The 26,793-nt window shown below is 37.4% G+C and overlaps 1 protein-coding gene and 1 long non-coding RNA gene across 2 annotated transcripts in view; one reads left to right on the top strand and one right to left on the bottom strand.

Annotated features, from left to right (window-relative positions):
* 5-HT7 (5-hydroxytryptamine receptor 7) overlaps nucleotides 1–26,793 on the top strand; it is a 70,210-nt gene that overhangs the window by 1,278 nt on the left and 42,139 nt on the right. The window contains exon 2 of the mRNA XM_064699228.1: nucleotides 23,682–23,732. The gene's annotated coding sequence lies outside the window, so the exon portion shown is untranslated. The remainder of the gene's footprint in view (nucleotides 1–23,681; nucleotides 23,733–26,793) is intronic.
* On the bottom strand, nucleotides 17,826–23,352 carry LOC135440194 (uncharacterized). Its single transcript, XR_010438266.1, has 2 exons — nucleotides 22,852–23,352; nucleotides 17,826–18,196 (listed from the first exon to the last, which is right to left on the bottom strand). It is a non-coding gene; the product is annotated as an uncharacterized LOC135440194 (long non-coding RNA).

Raw genomic sequence — 26,793 nt, 5'->3', positions numbered from 1 at the left:
AGATACAATTGCAATTTCTATGCAGCATCAACAGGTATTTGGAATTGTGCTTCATTTCCGATAAAACAGTTTATAAAATGAATCAACTGTGCTATGCACAGCATTTTTTTGCTGCACTGGCAACGCTTCACTTGCCCCAACAAGTGCAGCTGCAGCTACTTATGTATCTTTGAAGTTGCAAACACATTTAAACAGGCATGTGGCTGTGTGTGTGTGTAAATTTACACTTAACTGCAAAACAACAAACTTAATTGCCCGAATAACCAAATAAAGCTCAACACGGCGGCAACTGCGCCGCACTCACTCCTGCCTGTCTATCTGTCTGACCGACTGACTGAGGCACGACCAAATGTCGTTCTGAAAAAATGCCAGCAACAACAACAGCTCAGGCCTTGAACATGAAATGTGAAAAGAACGTTGTCAAGAGATGTAGCAACAATTCCTGTGAGCACTTACACTAATTGCAGCTGATGTGAAGATTATTGAAACCGTGGGCTTCTGTCAGCTGGCTTAAACCCTTTTTCTTATACCCTGTCCAAAAGCTAGTGGCTTGAAGTTTGAATATATATATTATCCTATGACATGTATAGGATATGTACGGTAACTCCTTCCAATTTCATCATATCGATAAAACTCGATTATGGCTTTTTTGAGCACAATTCGAAGATTATAAGAGCTATATACATTAAGCTCAGTAGACAGGTTCTTGTATATTATACATAGATTAAGAGTATTATTCGGATGGCAACAATTTAAAGCTAGAACCACGCCCTTTGTGATCTATGCACAATTGCATGTCACATTTGTGCATTGAAAATTTCACAAGGATCGGACAATAATCACTGAAGCTTTTTAAGATTGGGGGAAGAAGAAGCACAGTTATCTTCATGCACAAATTAGTGTGTTTTTCGTATATATAAGAAGAATATTCAAATGTATGTAACATCCGTGCTACAGAAGGATTAGGGTACCTTTTAGTCGGACTCGCGCACCTAGAGCCTTCTCACTTTTTGTTTATGGGCGTAAGTGTGTGGTTTCTGTGAGTGTGTTGGTTTTATGAGGCACGACATTTGCTGCAGCACTCCTTTAAATGCCACTAAATGGCCATTTTTGGTAAGCCATATCTTATATATAATGGCTTTGCTTTTTAAATTCAATTTTATCTGAGAGAATGGGATATTAAAATCTCTTGAAGATTTGACTAAGACAAGCTGATGTCGAATGAATGATTCAGTGTGGTTATATATTGAATATAAATTCGCCTAGAAGCAGTCATATCAGACTTGGTTGACATCTACTGACTGTATGTCTATATGGGCATGCCCGTCTGAATGCTCTGTTGGGCTTAAATCAATCTTGACGAAGTTTAGCAATAGTTATGTTGGCTTAGGAAAGGCGTTTGACACGGAAATCCTTTGACTTTATTGCGAGTATTTTTGACAAAGCTTAAACATTTTTCTAGTAGGTGGATAGGATTAAACAACTACACTATAAGTGCAAATATGTGTGGGTTCCCTTTTTTATGTTGAACATACTGAGTTTCTAGAAATTTGTACCAAATATCTCAAACATCTTATATAGCTGCGATAAAAGCAATAGTTTTTTAATTAAACTTATAGGAGAACTAATTTTCGAATATTGAAACAACAATTTATTCGAATCATATATTGCTATAAAAACATATTGCATATTATTTAAATACCTGCCAGAGATTTGAACCTGTTTTAACAATTGTTTTGTCTTGAGCTTTTTAATTTTCATTTGCTTCTTTGTTGTTTTCATGCGTCAAGATACAAATAATTTGAAGCCTAGAAGTAAACTGGAAAACACTTGAAAATTTATAAAAATTAAAAATAAATTACTGCACGTGGAATGCTTCTAATAAATAGCAAGGAATTTTCAAATGAAAATTAAATATATGTTATGAGATTTCAATTTATCTGCGGACATATTTCATTGTTCTAATGGAATTGTGCAGCAGTGCCCTGTGATACCATGTGTCATGGAATCAATTGTTTTTACTAAACCCCTGTGAATGGCAGCTGCTATGGGAACCGGCTGGTTGTGGGCTTGCCCTTTGGCAATTGTAAATTGAGCGCAAGCATAAAACACATGAGAGACAAAAGGTATAAGCACAGCGGGGCGTATGCGTAATAAAGTTGACAGACACGACTAACACATGCACACACGCACAGGCACACTCACACTCACGCTTTAATGTCGTATTGTTTTGCTTTCTGCAACGATTTTATGGCAATCTCCTGCCCATGCGGACGACACTTTCTGCCTTGCTTAGAAGGCGTGCTGTTTAAGAAGAATCCGAAATGAAAGAAAATATAAAATATAAAACAATGGCAATGCATGAAGTGTGACGGTAAAGGAATTGAAGCGTGGCCGGGTCTCATTGTTTGGCCATGTTGGCTGTTGTGTTTGTTTTGGCCAAATATTACTTATACGCCACGGCGGCCGTACGAGCGGGCAACCAGGCGTTTGCCAGCTTAACATTTGCCAAATGAAACGAAGGCAACTAAGCCACAGAAAAGCTCCTAATTAATTAATAATTAATCACAGAAAAGCCGCCACGCAAAAAGATATCAAAATCGCAAAAAATTCTCAACTCCTCAACTGGCAACCGGCCATTTAAAAGGTCACATAACTTTATACATGCTCACTCCGGTCTACTCGAATTCAAGCGCATAGCTCAAGCTTCTGCTCGTTCGCCCACTCATTGCCATTGTCAATGTCCAGACGCTGGCCGCGCCTGCTGGCCACGGTGCTTATCATAATGACCGAAATGCTCTAATCGGGGGCAATTAACGTGACCAAATTTAATTTCCGTCCAGGTCGCTATCAACGACTGCGACGTCGACATCGACATCGACTGCGCTGCCGGCAGCAAACGTGTCGCTATATTATTTACAAAATATCATTTGCTTGCAACGGCCTCTAATGCCATTGGAAATCCATCATGTAAGCCACTGCTCGGTCTTTTAATACTCTGTTCGATAAAGTGTAAGAGAGTTTATTGGTTTTGTGCAATGTTTGCAGAGGTCATTAAACTGGATATATGTATGTAAGCGAGGTTTTCCGCGTCAGAGAATATTTCATGAGAAAACCTATATCTTTCCCAGTCCTAAAGCTAGTCACCAATTTTGGCATATATACTAACTATAATTACATCCTCCAAAGATGAAACCACAAATATTGCAGTCGCGCCTATAACCGCACCTAAATAACGGAAATACCCGTATTTCTCGAGGGCCAGCTTGAGAGTCACCAAAAGAAGACTCTGCGACTGATGTCAAGCTTTACATTGTGAGCAATCGCACTGAGCAAGGAAGTATAATGCTTTTGTACCAACGTATGTAAGAGGCGGAAGGAGCATTGTCGAACCCATAAATCTTATATATTCTTCATCAGCTGAGTCGATCAAGCCATGGGCTTCGATTCGTCTCTCTGTCTCGGGTAGCTAGAGATATACAAGTTAAAATATACATATATAGTATTCTCATATTCCATGCGCATAATATAAAAACATAATATTTTTTCGATATCAGCGCCCTCTTCATAAGTATCAATAATTTCGATTTAATTTATAAGATACCTGCGCCCATTCTTACCAAAATGGAATTAATATATATGTAATCTGAGCTGCCATATAGAAGCTCTGAATATCTTATAAATATCGGATTATAAACTCTTAAGCTATTAGAGAATCCATTTACCCTATTTGGGGGCTAAGATAGGTGAAGTATCTGCTTACAGCGGCTCGACACTCGTTAACGGGTATCTGCTAGTCGGACACTCCCGGCCAGCAAGCTCTAACTTGTTTTTTTGCGGCTAGCTTTTTGTGTTTATTCGCGCGCAAAGATAAATGAGCGAACCACCCAAACACTCAACCACCAAACCACCCAACCACCCACACGACTGTGATTAGCTTCCTGGCAGGTAACCGCGTTTCAGCTCCTGCCGCTTCATGTTTCAGTCTTTAAACTTGTGGCATCTGTGTGTCCGCTTTGCCGGCCGGTTCGCGCCCCCATTTGAATGGGCGTCTTGGGCGCAATTTGGCTATGCGCAGAAATAACAGTAAATATGTAGCGCAACGGGAGAGCAAATTACTTATGTTAATTAGTTGGCGCTGCTAATGAGATATCGCACAGATCCCAAAATGATGGCCTGCAGTCATAACCTCACTTTAAAGTCGAGCCAAGTTCTCGTTTTACATATTTGTGGAGTCTTTGCTGCAGCCTGTAATATATTTCAAGCTCCAAGCTGGTTAAAAATCGCAAATTCAATTAATTTTTTTCTATGAACCGAACCTAAAATCAAACTCATTGCTCAAAAAATATCCAAACCAAAACATATTTTAAAGACAAAATTTAGAATTTAGAAAATTAGGAACTATATAACATGTGGAAAGTCAGGCGCTCGAGCCGAACCACGAGGCGGGTCATTGGCTTGTTTTAGATTTGCATCCCTGCCGTAAACATAATTCAATGTTGCAATGTTGCAATGTCCCTTCTATATACATAATGTTTACTGGCATCGCAGCGAAAATGTTGTGCAGCTAATGAGCTACATGGCAAAGTGTACTTTAATTATCATCAATTAATACGCATAATTCCATGTTCGGAGTGCATTGGATGTGCTTTGTAAATTTATATTTAACACGGCCTGCATTTCAAGCAACTGTCAGTTGATGCTAAAAACAATTAAGTTGGAATTAATTCAATTAATAGTGCATATGATTTTCTTTGATAGTGGAAAATAAAATGATTTTTGTACATATTAAATTTAGATTTGTAAAGTAATGCATTTTACTCTGGCACATGTCTAATTTTTGCACTACCTGCGCTTGTCACATTTAAATGTTAGTTAACTAAGAGCTAATTATAATGAGCAGTCAGTTAATAGATTGTTAATGGAAGTTAATGGAATGGATAAGGTTGTATTGCAGGTTAAGGACAATTGTTTGAAATATGCATAAAAACATATTGTAAGCATTTAGATACAAGTTTTGGTATCTGATTTTTATACAATACACTAACTGAAAAGGTATCTAAAGGTAAAAGGGGTATAGAGTAGTTGTGCGAAGATATGTAATAGTCATTTTACATCATAAAGTATATTGATTCGTGATCTATATCCTATAGCTCTCAGTCTATCTGTATAAATAGATCGAGCTCAGAGCAATCCGAATATATAAACTTATGAGTATATATGCCAGAATACATCAAGTTAATCGATAACTCAGCCCTATAATAAATCTATGAACAGACCGGTTTTTTTAACGTTTATCGATTTCTCAACCTTATAAAAAATCGATTTCCAGACAGGTGTAAATTTTTAAATTTGATCGATAACTCATGATAAATTAATCTTATAAGAAATCGATTTCCCAACACGATTTGTGGTTTTTAAAATTTAATCGATAACTTAATTTTATTAGGAATCCACTTTCAGGCAGGCTTTTGTTTTTCAAAACTGAATGGATAACTCAACCTAATGAAAAATCGATTTCCAGACCGGTTTTATTTTTTTAAGTTAATCGATAGCTCAACCTTAAAAGAAGTCGATTTCCAGACAGGTTTTATTACTTCTTTTAAGTTTCAACTCAACCTACGAGGAAATCGATTTTTAGACAGGTTTTTCCAGAGCTAAAAGAAATCAGTTGTCGTACAGCACATGAAAATCAAGAATATTTCATAGATTTGATAAGGATAAGAAAATATATTAAATATTATTAATTATAATAAAAATAAACAAATTGTTATGCAACTGTTAACAGTTCTTTAATTATGTATGCAAACCTATTAATCGGTTGACATAAGCGATGCGGCGGCTTTAGATACTGGTTAATCTAATTAATCGTCTGTGAAATTCAGCATTATTAAAAATGCATTCAAATAAAACTGATGAATTTTCGTAAGAGTTAAAGGCATAAGCCGACATATAATTAAATTTTAATGTGCTTTATAAAGTTTCCATAGTTATTAAAAATTTTATACACGTATTTTTTACCAGAAAGACAGATGAAAACAATTTCATTGGAATAAAATTAACTTGATTGAGTAAAGCCGCAGGGCGTGGCTGGTGGCTTAACCGCCGCCCCAATTAGCGAGCTGATTAAGAATGACTTTGATGCTGGTGCAGGCGGCAGTTGTTGCATACAGTAAACGCGCTGCTTAATTGAAAATGCGTAATTTTTATTTATAATTTAATATTGACATAATGAGACGCTCAATGAAAAAAATAACTTTTCATGCCTTTAATGAAAAACTAATTAACCGCGCACTGGCAGCTTTTTTTGTGCGCGCAACATTTTTCATTGATTAATTCAAATTGCAGCGCTTCATACCAAGGAACTTGGGCCGTGGGCATAATAAACTCCGGCGTGCATAATATATCTTAATTTTGTGCATAATTAATGCCAGACATTAAGCTTCATTTCGTTCGCCTATCATGGGACGGGTCTCTGGCTCCTTGGCTAACTTTTTGGCCTAAAGACAGCGCCCGCAATGGGCATAATTAAAGCGCTGCACGCAGACACTCACACACACACACACACACATGCAGAGAAATGACAACAAGGACACGTAAACACTCCACTTAACATGCTGCGATATACCATTTGATCCTGCTATCAATCTCAAAAACCCGAGCTGTGCGCCAGTTCGCACATTGCGTATACGCAGCGTGGTTTGTGAGTGCTCGCTCAAATTGCGTATACGCAGCGTGCGCGCCTTTGGCAACAATGTGTCACACACTCGCTCGCACACCCACACACACAAACAGACATACACTCACATTATTGATGGCCTACCGCAATTTTGAAATCCACCACTGGCAACAGGCGACTGCCAACTGGCAGCAGCAGCAACAGCAGCAGCAACAGCTCCAGAATTGCCAATTACGTCTCGCCAGTGTATTAAAATGCCATAATTGCGAATTTAAGCGCTTGTTCTCTGCGGTCGCTCTGACAGCGGCTGCCGCTCAACATCAGTCTCTCACCATCTGACAGACTTGCTCATCGTCCGCTGTTGTGGTTGACGACTGGGCCAGCTACCGCCCCTTAACTTGCACATTTGTTGCCAAAGAGTTAAGTGTTTGACCAAAGTTTTTTGGCAAGCCATGCTGCGCAATCAGCTTTAAAAGTTTGGCCTCTTGAGCTGCTGCTTCTTGCATGTGACGGCCGCTCCTGACCTTAGGCGATGGTCAATTGGGGCCAAACTTCCAGGCAGTTCGACGAATTGTTGGCCCAAAATTGAGAATCAATTAGATTTAATTACCTGTAATTAAAGACATCAATTGAAACTCGAACTTGCACTGATTTGCTTGTTCGAAACTATTGTGAGATGACGACAGTTCTACTAATTGTACACAAGCTATTTCTGTAATTAATTTGGCGATTATTTTAAATGTCTGTCAATTTCTAGATTTATCTTTTAAGCAGCTTATGAATGTGCAGCCATTTGGTGCTTCATTTCGAAGTGACGTAAGTTAAATGTTGTGAGAGAAACTTATATGACATTTATTTTTACGTTTTAAAAACCATCTTAACATAGAGACATAGAGTTATTTTATATGGAATGCACAAGTATCTATAACACAACGACTTAAAGCGCTAGATATAAGTCTCTACATTTATTTTCTAGCTCGCTATGATCTTTTGATCTTTTTATTAACAAATATATTCACTTATATCTCTGGTCTGACAGAGGTATCGACAGCTAATTTCAACAGTTTTTTGCCGCAGCCATATATAAGCAAAACACTAAACTGCTTAAAATTTTGAGTAGAATAGCGTGTGTACGTCTTTTATAAGGCACTTATATGCCGACAGCAGACACATTTGCTTGCATTCCGCTTACATTTACTTACAGAATTGTATGCTATTTGGTAAACCTTTAACTGGCTTGTCGACAGAGCAGCTGTGCGTCGTGGTCAAGTGTTTTGGCTTTTCATTAATTAAATTGCAAATTGGTAGAACACAAGCTTAACTTGGCCCCTGCTGTGGGCACGGACTCTTGCCTATGTTTTGATTAGGCATTAGCACAGACCAAAACCGAACCAAAACATGTCGGAATTAAGTGCTCTGCTATCCCTGACTGCAGTTATCTATATACAACCCGCGCTCTGCCAGTCGCTGTTGCTGCCTTGAATGACTTGGCCAAGTCTCAAGGGTGCATTATATATGTGGCCTATACGTGTGTGTCTGTGTGCTCGTGTGTGGGTGTGCGTGCTCGTGTGTGTGTCTGCCTTTTAATGTACGCCTCACTGCTTGAGTGGCCATACATTGTATGCTCCCAGGTGTGTGAGAGTGTGCTTGGGTGTGCTGTCATCTGCGTGTGTTAGTGTGTATGTTGCTCAGCTCCTGCTTGCCATTAATCAAAGCGAATGTCTGGCCAGACAGCTGCGAGTGGCGCTACTTCACTTTACCCGCTAATTGCATATATACCCAGAGGGCGGGACCCCAACTAATTGTATACATCTTTCAACTGATTGTATAATTGCCGGCCTACTGCAGAAGTTGCCACGCGCCTTCTAATTGAAATGTAATCTGTTTTAGCTATTAATTTAACTAGTAGCTAGTCAATGTTTTTGACACACACTAGCTACAATTTCATTTGAATAAATAGTTAAAAACTGTTTAATTTGTAAATTAAGTGTATAAAAATTAGAAAGGTTTTTGAAATGGCATCTCCTTAAAGTTCTCTAAATATACATTTTCTTAATTAGCATTAACAGATGTGTCGTCATCGACATGTCTGAATGTGTGTTTGTTAAGAGCAAAGTAGTCTACACATTTTAAATATAACTCAACAAAACTTTGCATTGGTCCGTTCCAATCGGATCACTTTATCATACAGCTTCCACTATTGGTTGAAAATTGAGAAAATTCTTTGCTCCAATCTTGTTATTAAGATTTTAACAACATCGTTCTGCTCGATATCGTATATAGTCGATATGAGAACAATCGGCGAGCAGTAGGGTTATTTTTATAACGAAATGTTTTGTTTATAAAATATTTATTTTTTATATTTATTTATTTATTTATATCAAATATAAAATATATATAAAATATAAATAAATAATAAAAAAATTTTGTTATAATCATTCTAATGTTGTTTTCTTTAAACTCAACAAATTCAATTTTTTTTTTACCCTGAACTGAACCCTTTGCCAGGCTTAGCTGGATAACGAAAGATACATGTTTAACCTGAACTAAATCATATTTTTTCAAAAGCTGGCTTGCTTCAAAATAATATATTTGAAAAGTATTCTATTGAAAATTGAAACAAAATAGTGATGTTGGCTAATGATTTTTTTATACGACGGATTAGAGCGTAGACCAAACCACGAAACATTTTTGTTGTTTTATAGCAACACTTTTAAGTATTCGCCATAGCGAATAACTGTTAATTTGGTTCCCTGTTTTGTTGTTCAGTGTTTTAACTCCTTATATAAACCCCTTCCCGGCTTAACAAGGTTTCGTCTTATTCAAGCATCATTAAAGTTATGATTGATAGATTCTAATTTCCTCTATCAACTCGCTTGCAATTGCTGGCAGCTTTGCAAATACTCATTAATAGTATTTATTGCTACGTAAACAACGCACTAATCAAACTCAGCAAGCAATTAAAAGCTCTACCGTTATTATTATGATTAGCCATAATTGTTGTTATTCTACAGCTGCTGACCACTTGTGTATACCGAATGCCCCCTGGCGGAGATCAGAGCTCGTAATAATCGAGAGCTGGCCATTAGGGGCAAACAATTGTGGCACGAAAACAATTGCAACTGCTGCCGTTACCGCTGCCGTCGACGTGGTCGTTGCAATTGCGTCTACCGGCTGGCATTGACATTGGCCATGCAATTTACATATGAACTCAAAATTCGAATAAGAATTTGACAATAATGATTAAGTGCGCAGTTCGAGTTCCATCAGACAGTCAGCGGCATGTGACATTTTGAGAAAGGAATTACTTGGAGCTCACGTGAATTGGTTTTATTCGGCTTTGGGCTCACGGTGCGTATGCGTAATCCACACTTGAGCGCAACAAATGCAGTGCATTTAATTAAGGGCAGCTCTACAAAAGCCAGATGCAAACTAAGCCACGTCCATATGTTGGCCAATGGATTTCTAAGCCCTTGTTAGAGAAATCCCAATGCTTTGTCTTCTATCGTAGTGCCTTGGTTGGGCATTTAATCGATTTGCTGCAGCTTAAATTACGCAGCTAAAAGGTTTCAGTTTCAGTGTCGCAGTTTGAGCTACTTTGCCAGGCTGAGAAAAACTTTGAACTTTTTTAAATTGATATTTTTTATAAGCTTTTAAGCTTTTGTCAACTTGTTTGCTGTTGATTTTAACTTTTTTTGTGTTTTTTTTTTCTAGTTTTCCTTTCCGCTAGCTTAGCAGTTCCATTGCGTACGCTGCCACAAATGGATTTTTATATAAGTAGATTCGCACTTTAATATTTTTTCAATTTCCACTTGACAGTCCCTTAGTAGTCTCAAATGACAGGGCACCTGTTGTCCTGCTGTGGTATGCAGCTGAAGATTTTGAGCGGCATTACACAGGGTATTAAAGTGTACTGAAATGCATCATGAAATAGGTTCGTATAGGTTCGTTAATCTGTTGCATCGAATAACTATCTCATATATTGAGTTCTTGTAAGAAGATGCAGTTTTTGCATGGATAATATTTATATTTTTCAAGATAACTTGGGCAAACTTGGGCAATGACGAGATTTACTTTTCTAGTCACATATATCTGCAAGATAGATATCAGCAAGCATATTTAATCTTCGAAATGCTAAAAATAGCTTTAATTGTCTTGTTTTTGTTATAGAAGATATTGCTGGTCAAACTTTATTTTTCATGCATAACTCTTTTGTGAGCCTCAATTCTTAGCATAATGTCAATTATTGCTTTAGTTATCAATATTATTATTTTTATTATTGATATTATTATTTTTATTTTTATGAGTATTAAGCATTAGGTCTTTGGCCAAGGCACTAGAATATCAATGTTCTAGCGGTTCGAACCGTATATCTTTTTGTTTTGTCTTTTCTATTTATTAAATATTTCAATACATTTATCGCTTCGTATCGTCTGAAGCAAAATTGATTGCATCGGTTGTTTTGTTACCTTCTGAATGACTGAATCATTTAAACTTATTCATTGAGTTGCCGCCTTAAACGCACACTTGGCCATCTCGTATATTTGCCAGTGTAAATAAATTAAATTCAAATCTAAATTGATATTACCAAGCGGCCATATCATAGTATATACACACACACACACACCCGCATACACACACATTTTTTATCAGTTGCCTCGGCGCCGTTTGCCGGTCAACTTTGTGCACACTCTGGGCGTAGGGGGTGTGTATGCGGGGGTGTGTTTGTGACTTTTATCACTGGTTAATTACGTTACTGATAAGCTGATTTCACTTTTGCTTTCGTTACGGCTGGCCGTTGCCTCATATTAGAAGTTAACGATTTCTTTTCGGTTAACTTGGGGTTTTTTCTAGTTTTTTTATTGTGTGGTTCTTGAAGTGCCACGGCTGAGATTTAGTTAATAAAAATTAATAGCCATGTGATTTGTTTGGCCTTTAGTGGCAAAAGAAAACACATTTTACGAGCAGCGGCTATCTGGGCTGTAAATTGATGTGTTATCCCACACTGAGCTGGGATATAAATATACATATATGCCTCTTAATATGAGTATGTATGTTATATTGGCAGGTGCCATAGTCCGTCATGCTGCACGCGATTACGAATGGCATTTCAGAATGTTTTGCCTAATTATTTATTTGACGCTTACTTTACGCATTTATTACTGGCGACCAGCAGTGCGTATACGTAATGTGAATATTGCCTGCCGCGGTACATGGTAACAGTGCCAAGGCAAGCGCCAGCACAAACGCATAAAAGTCATTGACACGGCAACAAACAAAATAATAAATTAATAAAGGAAAAAAAGCGTAAATGACATAAATATTTATTTGTTGCTGCTATTATTTTATTGCCCTCAAATTGCCAAATAGATTCAATTGAGCGTGCGGTCTGCAGGATCCAGCGTATGTAAAGCGTATATTTACTTTTGCAGGATCCAGAGTATGTAAAGAGTATATTCACTTTTACTGACCTAGACGTATATTTTCTACATATTATTTAGATAATTCCGACTATCGCTAGTCGCTGCTGATAAATGTGTTGCCTGTTTATAATTATTTGCCGGCTCAAGGCCGTCCTCAGCTCGCCGCTTATAGATAGCCAGATTGCACAGCAATAGATCAATCAATTAAATAGCGAACAATTTTAGTATATTTCTATTTTTGCGTACTTTTAGCTTATTTTATTTGTACACTCATGCACTTGTCAAATGCAGCTGTCAAATCTTATCTGGATGTTTTTGTACAATTGACAATCTCTCGACTGTCTTTAACATTTTGGGAATTTTCCAAAATCAAAAAACATTCTGCCTGATGCTGATTTTGGGCGCGGTTTCACTTGTTGAAGATAAAATATTGGTTTATGCTACGCTTTACGATACAACAATAAAAGTATAATATTTATTTATTAAATAACAATGGCTATTGTTCCTTTCATGCTTATTATTTCTAATACCAATAACAATAAAATAATAAAAAAATATTATTAAAATGGCAATACAATGTATTTTCCTTTAAGCAGACTTCCTGGAACTACTTATTTAATCCTCGACCTGACTTTATTTGAATTTTCTGGATAAATGAACAATTGAAAAAATATAATTGTAATTCCTTCAACTATGATAATTATGGTATTTGGCCTGGCTTTATCAACTGCTCTTCGGAACAAAATATGTGCACGTTTGTGCATTTGCTTATACATTTTAATAAGAATTTAGATTTATGAATATCTTCTAATACACACAACAAATCACATTTAGTGGTCTCAGTGTTACCCAAGTTTAATTGTTCTGATTTTATCGCCAGCTATAAATAGTCTGATTATGCGAAATTTATGTACGTGTGTATGTGTGTGTTTAATTTCCCAATTAATTTAGGCGGCAAAACAATGGCAAATATTTTGGCTAGTTATTTTTAAACAACAACTGTCGAGATAACCAGAAGTATGTGTGAACATTTGTTATCCATGCGATGATATGATATAATATGCTTATACGTATTTAGCAACATATGCAACTAAAATGTTTCTGCATGATAGATGGCTTACACAAATGGCAAATCTAATTATATTTAGATTAAGGCCTAATAAATAACTATTAATTAAAACAAGCATTTCAGGGTAATTAATTTTAATTAATTTTTTTTTGAATGTTCTGGCACTTTTATCATGATATTTGTTGCTTGATCTTCAAGAGAAGATCTAAAGATTGAAAGTATTATATGTAAATATATATTTATTTACCTTTTTTTGTGCACATACTTTTATTATGATTTTTGGCAAAATCTTGACTTGACAAATTTTATAAAAGTTAGGAAATCCGTAAATCAGATTGATGCAAGATTTATAAAAATACTTTATTTGGGTTTGAACGAGGCATCGATAAATAAACTTTTTTGGGTGTTGCATGATAAAGGTCTTTATTGTATTTATACTAGTTAGATAATAAATAATAAAAAATGTTGTGTTTACCTTAAATTACTTAATATATATGACTAGCGGGTATAACCCGGCCTTGCCCGTGGCACGTATGTTATAAAATCAATGTTTTCAAAAGGCTTTGAAAATGATTTTGAAACTGATCGGACGGGAATCAAACAAACTTAAAATTCACCAAAAAAAACTTTGAAATCATTTTCCACCGAAGGAGTTTAGATTTTGCGAAAAATGTGAAACACGTCTCAAATGATTTTTCTTATAGATCTTTGGAAATAAATTTGAACACAAAACGTCATCCACCAAATCTTCTTGCACCAAGGAGGGATGGATTTTTCAAAAAGTGTGAAACACCCCTCAAATGTATTTGAATATAGATCTTTGAAAATGAGTTTGGGGCCGATCTGATGGTAAACAAAAAGCTTTCATACAACCGTTTTCCGCCAATTTACCACTGTTGCGGGTGGAATTTTCCAAATCGTCGAAATACGTATTCATTAAGTTCTTATTGAGAGCTTTGAAAATAAGCTTAAAGCAAATCGGACACAACTTAAAACTTCGCCCAAAAAATCTTTAAATCGCATTCCCCACGAAGAAATTTGAATTCTGCGAAAAGTGTGAAACACGTCTCAAATGATTTTTCTGATAGATCTCTGGAAATGAATTTGAGTGCGAAACGTCACCCACCAAATCTTTGACCTCCATTTCCACCAAGGAGGAATGGATTTTTCAAAAAGTGTGAAACACCCCTCAAATGAATTTGAACAAAGACCTTTGAGGCCGATCGGATGGCAAACAAAAAAGTTACATACAAACGTTTTTCGCGATTTTTCCACACTTGCTGGTGGAATTTCCCGAAACCCCGTCTTAACGTGCACCTACATCACATAAGGTAACTACAGTGAAAATTTCAGCTTCCTAGCTCTTACGGTTTGGGCTGTGCGTTGATCACCAATCAGTCAGTCAGTCAGTCAGTCAGTCAGTCAGTCAGTCAGTCAGGACAAACAGTTTTATATATAGAGATAAAGTCTTAAGTGGACACGTTATGTGTCTGACTCGAATTTGTATTATATTTTTTCTCTATAATAACTAAATAAATAAAATAGTGAGTATTTTCTTTTAATTATTTTCCTAAGTTTCTATTTGCTTTAATGCGGGGAACAAATATTTTGGCCTCTTTATTTTTCGGCATTTGTCTTATTTAAAAATCTTTTAATTGGACTTTGCGCCACAGACAGAAAATTGCGAGCGACGCCTGCAGTGGCACCTCCAGCAACGCGCCGCAGCTGGAGATGCACTTGTGGGCAGTGCAAATACCACCAAGTAAACACACACATGCTGAGCAGCATGCCTGCAAATGTTTTGGGCGCCACCAACGCCTGTCACATAAATCTCATAGCGAATTTAGTATCACATTTGCATTTGTGTGCGTGTGTGTGTTTGTGTGTGTGCGCCACTGCGCCAACCCCCTGAGCCGCTCAAGCACAAGATCGCTGGCATTGGCACCCCGTGGCATGCCATAAATTCGTCCTTTTATTTTTTGCAGCACCATTTGTCCTCGACCTTGTTAAATGGCACGCGTTGCGTTTTGGCATCGATTAGGAAACTAAACAACAATTTACCAAGTTCCAATTTTTTGCCTTGGATTCTATTTTTCGTTGCTGTGCGGGAGGCGGGTCCTTAAGGGGTGCAAATGAAACGCCTAAACATATCCAAGCGCGGCACGCAACTCGCTTGGTACGAAAGGTCCTTTCAGTTGCTCTTTAACCTTGCCGCTTGAACTTAACATTCCTTGGCAGCAACGCAGCCTTCAATGCAACCACCGTTTAGTACTACATATTTTTTGTAGTTGTTTAGCTGGCTTGCATTTTAATGGCCTTTATTGATTTTTAGTCTTTGTCCCACGCTGCCGGAGCATGTTGCAGGCCATCACGCCGAAACGCTGTGACCCCTGCGTACCCCTGGGGGCCATTACCTCACAAGCTGCTCGCCTAGTTGCCTGCCCGCCTGCCCGCTTGTTATGAGCAGTTCACATCAATTGGCGCGTGCTAATGGCTCCACACCATGGCACCATGGCACATCCACCTGGCCAGCTGCAGGGTGTGTTCTTCGCTTCTGCTGACATTTAACCTGGCGGCATCTTTAACCTCCTCCATTTCAGCAGCACCGCTCTCTGGTCGCAACATTTCACATTTTATTTCGAATAGCACGCAGCTGTCTGCTGCTCCTGGGAAAAATTCAGCTTCTAATTACAACACAGTTGAAAGCTGCACCACCTTTCAATTGAGCTAATGAATGTTTGTTGAGTTAATTTAAGAGTCGTTTTTCCACTTATCCACATTTAGAACAAACTACTTTGTAGACTAAAGAAGTATGCATTTAGAGGTACAATTAATTCCAATGGTTTGTGGTATTTCTATACTTATATCCCATATAAAACATAATAGGTCCTTAACTAATTCATGTGAAAACTTTATTGTCGTATGCCGGGAAAGCACAATAAAATATGTATTTTCAGCCTAATCTAAAATCAGATGGCATGGCTTTACTTGGCAACATAATAAATATGAATATAAACTTTTTGTTTATAACTTTTTTACTTCGCATGTCATGACAAAACATTGATAATCCGATATATTGTTATTGGCCATGTGGTAGGTTGGTCGACCTCATAAAGATATGAATGTGAATTGTAAAAAATACTTTAAATATGATCGAGAAAGAGATGGCTCACAATTTGATTTATATTTTTCAATATTTTTTAATTAATATTAAATTGTATTTTACCTTATGATTTATTGAGAATTGTATGCATGCTACATTTTATATTTCAGTATTATTATTTCTTTCACTGGATAAATGGGTCAAATAAATATATTTTAAATGTTCAATTTATTATTATTTTTATTTAATTTATTTTTGTTATTATTTTAATAATAATTATTATTACTTTTATTATTGTTATTATAATTATTTCTATTATTATTATTATTATTTTTATTATTTCTATTGAGTAGTATGATTCGTATACTCATTTTTAATATTATTATTACTATTAATATTATTCTTGCTTTTATTATTATTACTATAGATTTTATTTACAAACCCTCTAATCGAATACCTTAATGTTAAGTACAGGGTATATAGCAGCCTAATATTTTGTAAATCATTCTGCTTACCTTTCCTCGGTCGGATTTTTCTTTTTTTGGTGTGCCACATTTTCTTTATGCCTGGGTTGGGGCCTTTTTTTCGCATCCGGTGTGCACGCCTCCACGCTTATCAGCGCATTTTCAGTTCTTGTTCCCGAGCTGCTCAACGTGTCTCAGACTGTGACTAAGGCTAAGACTGGGTCTGGTTCTGTATGAGTCTCAGGACTTTGTATGTGCTCCTCCTTTGACTGGTTGTTGTTCTTTATGTTGTTGTTGTTCTTGTTTGTTTGCCAGTGTTTTGCATGTCATGCGCTTGTTTGTTTTGTGTTCCTTCCGTTTTCAATTTCTTGTTCGCTCGCTGACGTATTTTGTATTTTCTTGACATTTTTTTTATATTTTACTTTTATGCTTGCACATTATGTGCATATACTACATGTGACATTTTTTTTTCGTACCATGCTCTCTGTTCAAGCCACCATATACGAACTCCCAACCCATATGAGACCTGTTGGGGGCTACTGTTAGGCAAACCAGCTAGCTGACTGGCTGACTGGCTGGCTGGGACTTCTGTTGCTAGCCAAGTCTTGCAGCTATTTTATGTGTGCCAAGGCTTTGTCTTTTGTTTCTTCTTCCAATTACTTTTCACTAGCACAAGAAATTAATTTCTTAGTGATGTCCTTTGTTGCAGCTATTTGTCAAATTGCAGCAGCGGCCACTGCAACACATCTGGCTCGAATGTGGCTTTAAAATTCAAGAGCTAGACCCGTGCACCCCAACATTATGCTTGATTTAATGCCTTTGTTTATTTGTGGTACATTTGTTATGCCAAGGCTTAATTGAAATCTAATTTAATTTACGACCATAATACATACACGTTGAGCAATTCACAAAAGCTCAGTTACAATACAAATATTTGCTCACATTTACTTGATATATGTATAAATATATATATGTTATAAATTTGGTATTTTAATTGAAATGCCTAAGCGCGATGTCTACTGAAAGACCGAGAAGCCCAGTAAAGTTAGCACCAGTCACGCGGAAGTAATATGCAATCATTAAGTCATACGCATTAAATACATTAATTTATTGATTTTCCATATACGAGCAAATATGCTTAACATACACAAACAAGTTCACACATACACACACGCACACACTTAAGGGCCAGTCCAGCCCGTGCTCATCGTTGAACTTTCTTGTGAATGTCTTCGGTGACTTCCGCATTGTTTGCGCTGTGCCGGCCCAGATCCTATCAATAAAAGATATGCATGGGTGCTGCTTGCCTGGTGCCAGACAGGGGCCAGAACCCAGAGCAGAGTCCCATAACGCCACACAGCACAACAAATTCATAATAATTGAAACGACCATCATAAACAGAACTCACACTGAGTATCGCCTGCCCGCAGCAAATAGAAATGTATGCGTGATTTCCTCCTGAAAATAAATCACCAGCAGAAATAACGATATACTTGTAGTTAGGGTTTGCCCATCGTTGAAACACATATGTTGTACATTACGCAGTATAAAGTTTTATTCAAATATATGTGTCCCAATTGAATCATAATTTACATCAATAAATACGATATTGTAATTGAAATATATCTTAAATTATTAATACATTAAAACAAGAAATGTGCTGAAAATCAGCCTAGGGAAATTTTAGGTACTCTTTACGTTAGATGCAACTTTAATTAGGTATTACTATAAACTAATAAGTGCTCTTTAGTCCTCTTTAGTTGCCGTCAGTATTCGCACTCATTAGTTATAAGTAGCTCTTAGTCACTTGGACTCGTTTTGGTACTCGTACTCATTAGTTATGATTAGTACTCATGATATTTTTAAAAGCTAAAGAGCACTCGGTACCCATAGCTCATTTCCGTTGGTACTAATTTATTTCATTCCTCTCTAGTTTCTTTTAATCTCGACTATGTCTTCAGTAGTGTCGTATGTAAACACTGGTACTCGTTAATATATTTGAAAATTCATTTGTACTTGTTAGTTGAGAATACTTGGTGAAAACAGTCTAAGTTTTCAAATGCCTTACGACTACATTACTTAAAAACACTTTATATTTGCTAATACCTCCGCATACATATACTTAGAATATTGCCTTATTCATTCACTCGGTTTCTTTTAACTGTTGTTGTCACGTGGTCATCTCAAGTGGGCCAGCTGCTGCTATGGGTCAAGTCAAGTGATTCACGCAACCACAGGCATCATATTATGTCATCTGTGGAAAAGGACAACGGCCGGCCCCCTAATGGACCATTGACAATTATAAGGCTACTAAATCCTGTAGCCAGGATATGAAATGAGGAGGGCAAGAAAAACAAATACGAGATTGTCATGTGCACAAATCGGATACGGAAAGCATAGTTAAAGTTGTCTAGCTCCAACACGCACTTCGTTGGGTGGTTGTGCCTGTGTGTGTGTGTGTGGGTTGTGTGGGTGTGGGGGTGTGGCATATACCGACAGTTGGGGCTATCACGATTGCATATTATTCAATTAAAATCGCACTATTACCAGTATTAAACTCGTTGGGACAACTGTCAAACACACGCACACGCAATCAATGTCAACACACTGGCACACACGCCCGAGCATAAACACACACACACACACACACGAGTACATGCAGCTGAATCTGAGTGAATTTGCACATATGTATATTCACTGTGGCACACATTGAATGAATATGTATGTGGCTCGTCCTTGGCTAGGACATTAATACTTGGCAGCCGTAGCCATCGCCCTAGCCGTAGCTATTGTAAGACACACATAAATGTCAGCTACAAGATTTGATAGCTCCGGGTTAAGACTAAGCACTAAGCGTATGCGTGTTAAAGCTCTAGGCGAGGGGGCGTCTGTGTCTGTATGTTTATGTAGATAAGTGTAGAAGCAGTTAGTTGCCTGGCATCTGCTTGGCCTGTGCCCAACTCTGTCCCCTTGCAAAGCATGCTACAAAATGTGCTGGAGCTAAGCCAACGATGAAAATTGTTCCCAATTACGAAACTCGAAACTAAACTTTTATTATATACGTGGGTAAGGCCATTATTTTAAATAAGCATTCTTAACTTGAGTTTATGCATTTTCAATACTTTTAATTAAAAACAAAGTTGTGTCCACCGATGAAATGTTCGCTTGTTTGTCTGGCAGTATGTCTACCTGAGGGATATCAGAGACTCTACAAGATTTATTAAATTGGGTATGAAGGTTCTCAAACTTAATTCCGGTTACTATTAGGTGGCTCCCTAAAAAACTATAACAAATATTTCCATTATTTAATAAGTTCAGGAGTTTTTATAGATAATCTTAACATATTCTATTCTTAAAGGTTTTATTGTGGTTGTCTGAACATCTAACAAGTTTATCGAGAAATCCGATAAGAAACTAGAATTGGATGTGATTAAAAAACAGGTTAGTGTTTACATGTGCAAGGAAGAAAGAGCTATAACACACTAACACACAGGGTATTCGCAAGTCGGGCACTTGGCTAGATTTTTTTTAAAATAATTGTATTCTAGGGAGATCGGATAAAATTAAGAAAGTTCGGAAAAGTGATTCGAGAAAGGAAATATTTATAGTTCAGTATATAGACTTGTTTACAGGGTATTGTTATTGATGCAATGAAACTTGTTTTTTGGTGGGCAAAAATTGTTAAAGAAACCAAATCCCCACACTTCTCGTTCTGGCTTTTCAAGTTTAATAAGAATTCTAGATAAATAATATTTGCATACAGGGTATACCTTAGTCCTTTCATCTTGACTAAAACATTTTGGCTTGCTTAAAAATAAGTTGAACATAGTTTTCTCCCATTTGTGCAGCTCACAGTAGCAAGCAGCTTAATAGCGTCCTGTGGTCGGACGGCAGATACAAATTAGGCACTGTGCAACAAGAACACGAAACATTAATGCCACATAGTGTACTTTGAATACTGGTAGCTACCCCATGTTGCCAGAATTGGCAGCGCTTTAAGTGGTTCGCATGTGCTGGCAAGTTTGCTGCCCCGAAATGAACTTTTGCATAGAATGTGAAGCTGCCGCTTCTGCTGCAGCTGTGCCCCATTGCGGCTAAGTGGCGCCCAGCCAAGGTGTCAGCACTTGGCTCAGCTAGCCCCCAAACAGACTGCCTGCTGAGTACTGATATTCTATATAGGGCGCTTCATGCCCAAGCCAAGTTGGCCTTCGCTTCAAATTTTATGGCTCAAGCTGTTGGAAATTATGCCGGTTCGAGCGTTACCTGCTGCTGCTTAGTTTGTATCTGCTGCTTAGTTGTCATTTTCAGTATTTTTGTTTTTATTTGCGGCCTGAATGTCTGTGTCGCGTGTGTCCCGTAATCGATATTCCTGCGGCGCTCCTTGCCGGGCTGCGTGTCTCTTTACTGTTTATTAGCTACACATTGACCATCTACCGGCAAATTCAATATCTTTTACTTGCACAATTTTCCAGCTGCGCGCTGGCCACTGGACCTGCCTCCTGGTTGCCTTGGTGCTGGCTCCTTTTAAAATTACGTAATGTTTGTATTAATGCTTTTTCAATAGTTGTAGACTGTGTACCCAACTCCCTTGCCCCGTCCTGTCGCCCCTCTGGGCGGTGTGAAAAATCCAGCTTAACAGTACATTTACTCGAGAATTTATGTGTTTATAAAGAGAACGTGAGTGTGTGTGTGCGAATGTGATTGCGTGCTTGTGCTTGTGGCCGGCAAGCATCTAAATGCTTTACCATTGAGTGCTGAGTGCGTTACTGGAATGCGTAAAATGCGATTAGAACTTCCATATATTATTCAATTTGGTCACAAAACAACTGAAATTCGCTGGCATAACCCAAAAACACAGAGTTATGAACTGAAACGCTATGTTAACGTAATGTAAAAAATTCATGTTGAACATATGTATATTGCAAATTTCTTTGAAAGTTATCTTAAGGAAATTCCCTGACAAGATTTGAGTTAGTTACTTAAAAACTAAGCTCGTATGAGTAATATGCAGTATTTAATATAAATACAAGTGTGTGCATATCAAGATTATTAAATTAATATAATTTCAGAATTAAATAGAAAACCAAAAACCTCGTTAAATTTTATATGTTGAAGTTATGCTAATTAATATATGATTTCGTCAAAACTAAGAAATTGGGTAGAGCTAGTTAAATAAATGTAAGCATTATATATATTTTCCTTTCTTTTTAACAATACTTTTATCTTCAACCACATGCGACTTTTTTACATAAGCCAATATTAGTGAAAATTTAAAATGCCATATGTTTTAATTAGATTTAATGTTTTAATAGTCTTGTAGTATCTTTAACCTATTGATATACCTATTGAATATATCTCTGTAAATACACACAAAATATAAGTTCTCAAATATCTATTATCGGTATACATTTTCATGAAGCTGTGCAACATTTGTTAAATCGACTTTTATCTACTCGCATTCGTCTGTGCCATCATTTATTAAATATACGCGCTGCAATGTTAGCCCCCTCCTCCATAGGAACCATTTAATTTGCACTTTTTGTGCGCTAAACTCATTGATGTAGGGGGATGCCGGCTGTACGAAGGGGTTAGTGAGCACACACTCGAGTGTGGGTCATGCAATTTATGCGAAATCACGTATTCCATGACATAAAAAAAAACTATAAATAATGCAGCAGCCGAAATGCATTTGGGGTTGTCAGTGGGTGGCTGTGTGGGTGTGAGCTCGCGATTGTGTGCGTGCGTGTGTGTGGGAGTGTGTCAGTTAAGATGCATTGCACACGCTGTGAAAAGTAAAATACATATATAAAAATAAAAAATCCAATTTGATGTAGAGACTTGCACAGCTTTTTAAGCTGATGCAAAGACATTTCTTTGGTCATGTCCAGTTATCGAAGGGTGTGTGTGGCTGCTGGGTGTTTGAGTGTGTGGGTGTATAAATCTATTTTCTGAGGCTCAATGTCATTGACTGCTGTCACTCCAAGCACACTTCATATAGATACACACACCCACACACACACACCCATTTACACTTTGACCCATTACTAAGGCCTGTGATAATCTTTTTTATGCTTCGCTCCACCCCTAGCCGCAAGCCTCTGGCTCAGACTTACCAGTTACTCGTTGCTCGAGATTCAATAAAAGATATTTTTGAATTGCTGCCAACGTCAACGGCAACGGCTGTGGGCCACGAATATCTGTTTGATACTTCAATTTTATTTAACATTTTTGGCTGGCAGCTGAGCTGGGCTGAGTGGCACTTCGCTCCGTATTTATTAGGTTCATCAAATGCTGTCAGCAGTCAACATATGCGACTTTATTTGGGTCGTTCCCATAGCAACCAAGTGGCCCACGCCCATTAAGTGGCCCATAGTTATCCAAGCAGAACAGCAGATGATATCTACCATACTGTTGCTTTGACCTTAACACCAAATGCTTAATGCTAGTTCGGTTTTATGGATCTACAGTGCTAAAGATTTAATCTTGTCTAATCCTGTTCTAAATAATCGATTCTAATTGATTTTCATGCATTCAGTTTCCAAATTCAGTTTAATTTTTAATTACAAACAAACCAGAAAAAAATTCTTTTAATGAAATTCATGAAAACTTTTTGAAGACAGCTCAAGCGTTTGTCAAAAATTTAAATTGACATTACAAACTGATTATTAAATCTGAGAAAAAACGAGTTTAAATTAATATTTATCACATGTAAATTTAATAAACGAACGGAAAATTCAATGAATAAAATATTCAAATATTTAAAAGAGAATAATTTACTTATATCTTCATATTAGTTTTAATTTATCGGCTGGCATTTATTTTAGTTTTTACACGAAAGAAATTTACAATCGTAAAAAAAAATAATTCTGTTTCAATTTTATACCATAAAAAAATCCACTTCAATTTAATTTTTATATTATATTTTTTTGTGTCTTTTTTGCAGCCCGTTAAAACTGAACTCAACTCAAGCAGAAGGCCACTTCAGAACCTTGGGGTAAGTGTACGGTTTTTGGCAATGAATTATTTGATGCTCATATTTGATACTCGCATTTGAGAGATTTCTAAAAATTCAACTGTGCAGAAATTTGACTCTAGATTAGGCGATAAAAATGCGCATTAAGCTGTCTGGAAGAGATAACTTCATATGAATTTATTGACATTTGTGTCCTGACTGCTGGTCAGTTCTCTGGGGCTCCATTTGGGCTCCTCTTTCATATACATACATATCACTTATATATTTATACATTACTTTTTTGCTCTGGGCCAAGTGGGCGTGCAGTCAGGCATGAAAAGGCCACCATCCGCTGCGGCTAATGTGCTGTCATTTGTATGGTGAGGGTGGAGGGATTTGTGTTGACTGGATTTTGGTACCTTTGTGGCATGAAAAGAAAATACATAAATAAATGAGCTACGTGCTAGGGATTTGCAATCGATTGTCGGTATTTTCTTTTGTCATAATCAATCCTGCTCCAATGATTTATGCAAACAAATTTTGGTCTTTCAACGGGCCGAGCAATAGTCAAAAAGAAAAGAAAAAAGGAAACCGTGTTGAATTTTAATCAACGTCAGAGCGGCCTGAATTGCGCTTAAAACCCTGTGGTTGCGTAATATAAATTTGTTTATTCATTTGGTTTTATACCCTGGAAGTCGAAAAAGGGTTTCATGAAATTGTATATGTACATGTAACAGGCAGTGAAAAGCATTAAATGCATTAGGAATTATCCAGTCGATCTAGCTAGGTCCGTTAATATATCCTATGATATAATATATGTATATACAAATTGTCATTAAATTTTCTATACATTCATTTTCTTTTTATCATATGTCTATCAAGATTTTTAAAATTTTAATGTACATAATTATAATTTTTCAAAATTGACAAAGATAGATTGTAAAATTAAACACATATATGAAAACAGAGTAGCTTTCCGTACAGCATTCAGGACTAGAATACATATATTTTATTATTGTTTTGTTGCCTTTTTTGCCGCTGACTTTGCTGTGGTCAGACGTCGTTTTTTTGGTTAATTATTCAAACCGAAGCGAGTGCTGCCGGGTGCCCAGCGGTTGCGGTTACTGCAGCGCAAACAGAGGGTGGGCGGGCATGCAGGGTGCCAGGGTAAGCGACAGCATTTAAATGGCTTGCAGCATGTGGCACGACGCTTTCGTGTGACGTTTCATGAGCTCGGAAATTGCATAAAACCGAGTGAATGTGTAAAAAGTGTTGCTCGCTTTTCAGCGTCGAGCTGCCTTTCAACAGGTTCGTTGAGCCAAGAATTACGATTCAGGATTGCTATTTGGCTTGGCCAGTTCGAACTGCGACTGGGGCTTGTTTACTCTAGACCTTCATGCTAGGCCCTTTCTCTTTGTATGTGTGTGTGTGTGTGTGTTCATGTGTGTGGCGTATCCTGTAGCTGTTTACAAAGGTGTCTGTCATTCAGACGTTCACTGGTCAGGCGTCTGCAGCCCGCAATAGACAAGCTATACGCATCCTGTGACCACATCCTGTCGCCGGCAGCTCGCCTGTTTGCCTGCCGACCGGCGCCTGCTGCCTGCCGCCTGACTGTCAAACGTACTTTACAGCCTTAGCTTTAGAGCTCGTGCTTTGCGCCCACTGGCCCCTTTAGTGGGAGTTCCTGGGTTCCATTGTTCGCTCATGACGCGCCTCAGCATTCATATGACTGCTCATGCCCGGCTCTCAGCCAAGAGGCATTTTGACGCCAGGACGAAGCCGTGTCAGCCGTCCAAGCTGGCTAACGAAGCATAAACTAAGCGCTCCTTTAATGTTACTGCATGTGTCTGAGTATGGGTTTGTGTGTGTGTGTATGTGTTGAAGTGTGCCAGTTCACAAGAAATCAAGCGTAATGAAGCCCAGTAGCAGCACAAGCCGCACTTATTCAGCAAAATTGCAAAGCTGGCAAAAGTTCATGTTTATGCTCTCATTCTCAGCCTTTGGCTCCACCTCTACCTCTCCAGCTTGTTGTTGTTATTGTTATTGTGCTCATAGAACACTCGAGCGGATGATAATAGATACGCATGTACTGGTCGCTGGAACGTTACGCTTGGGCCGTCCACACTGTTTGAGACTTGCCGATTGGGTGCTTCAAAATGGGTAAATGAGCTTCGCTAAGTAATCCACTCGATGTCCAATTAGCGCCCTGAGAATCCCCCTTAAGCGCCTTTGTACAGTTTTATTAGCAAAGGCATTCAAGTACTGGCTTTAATAGATTTTTCGTTTCTAATTGATTTCTGAATTGACTGCTCAAGTGCCAAGAAAGGTTAAGGCAGGTCGCTGAAGCGTCAGGCGAATATCAAAGGATAAATGGGCAAAATTAGTTAAATAGGTGCGCCGATGAAAACCATTTTCAATAAGAAGTTTATTTGAAAGACCTTTTCAAATACTGCGCAATTGACCTTTAAAGAAGTGAGTTGATTTACTTGAATGAAGTGAATTAACGCAAATTTAATGCGGTTGTTTAATGCTAGGAAACTCGTAAATATCTTGTCCCAAGCTCGAGGTCACCCCTTATATAAAGATTCAGTCGGAAGAAAAGTTTACGGATGTGAGGAATGCAACAGACTCTAGTGATATATGAAGGGCGTACAGCCCTTATTAATATATATCTTTTCTACATCATTATTTATTATAACATGGGCTGAAAAATATTCTTATTCAGTTCAAATTTAATAAATAAAATGTAGTAGAATTTAATTCCAATTAGAAATATGCAATGAATATAAGTTATTTCATCTTTGTCCCGACAACATATGGTTTTGATCATATTAAATCTGTTAATAAAAATGAGTTTACCCCCATGTAAAAGTGAAAGTGAAATCGAGAAGCCCTCAAAAATGTGGGTCAAAAATTTAAAGGTGTCTTAGCGTCTCACTTACTAACAGGAGATCGCCGGTTCAAGTTTATTCAGAGCAGCTAAACAAAGTTTCGAAAAAATAATAAGAAAGAATGAAAGAAAGAACCAAATACCCTTATATTTTCGATACGAGGTATCACAAATATTTTGTGTTTATTATTACACAATTAAAAAATTAAAGCT

This window comes from Drosophila montana, unplaced genomic scaffold, assembly GCF_035044405.1.
Source record: "Drosophila montana isolate Dmon_TW-CO22-7 unplaced genomic scaffold, ASM3504440v1 contig_896_1, whole genome shotgun sequence".
Taxonomy (NCBI): Eukaryota; Metazoa; Arthropoda; class Insecta; order Diptera; family Drosophilidae; genus Drosophila; species Drosophila montana.
The sequence above is the reverse complement of the archived record's forward strand: the minus strand, read 5'-3'. Positions and strand labels throughout refer to the sequence as shown.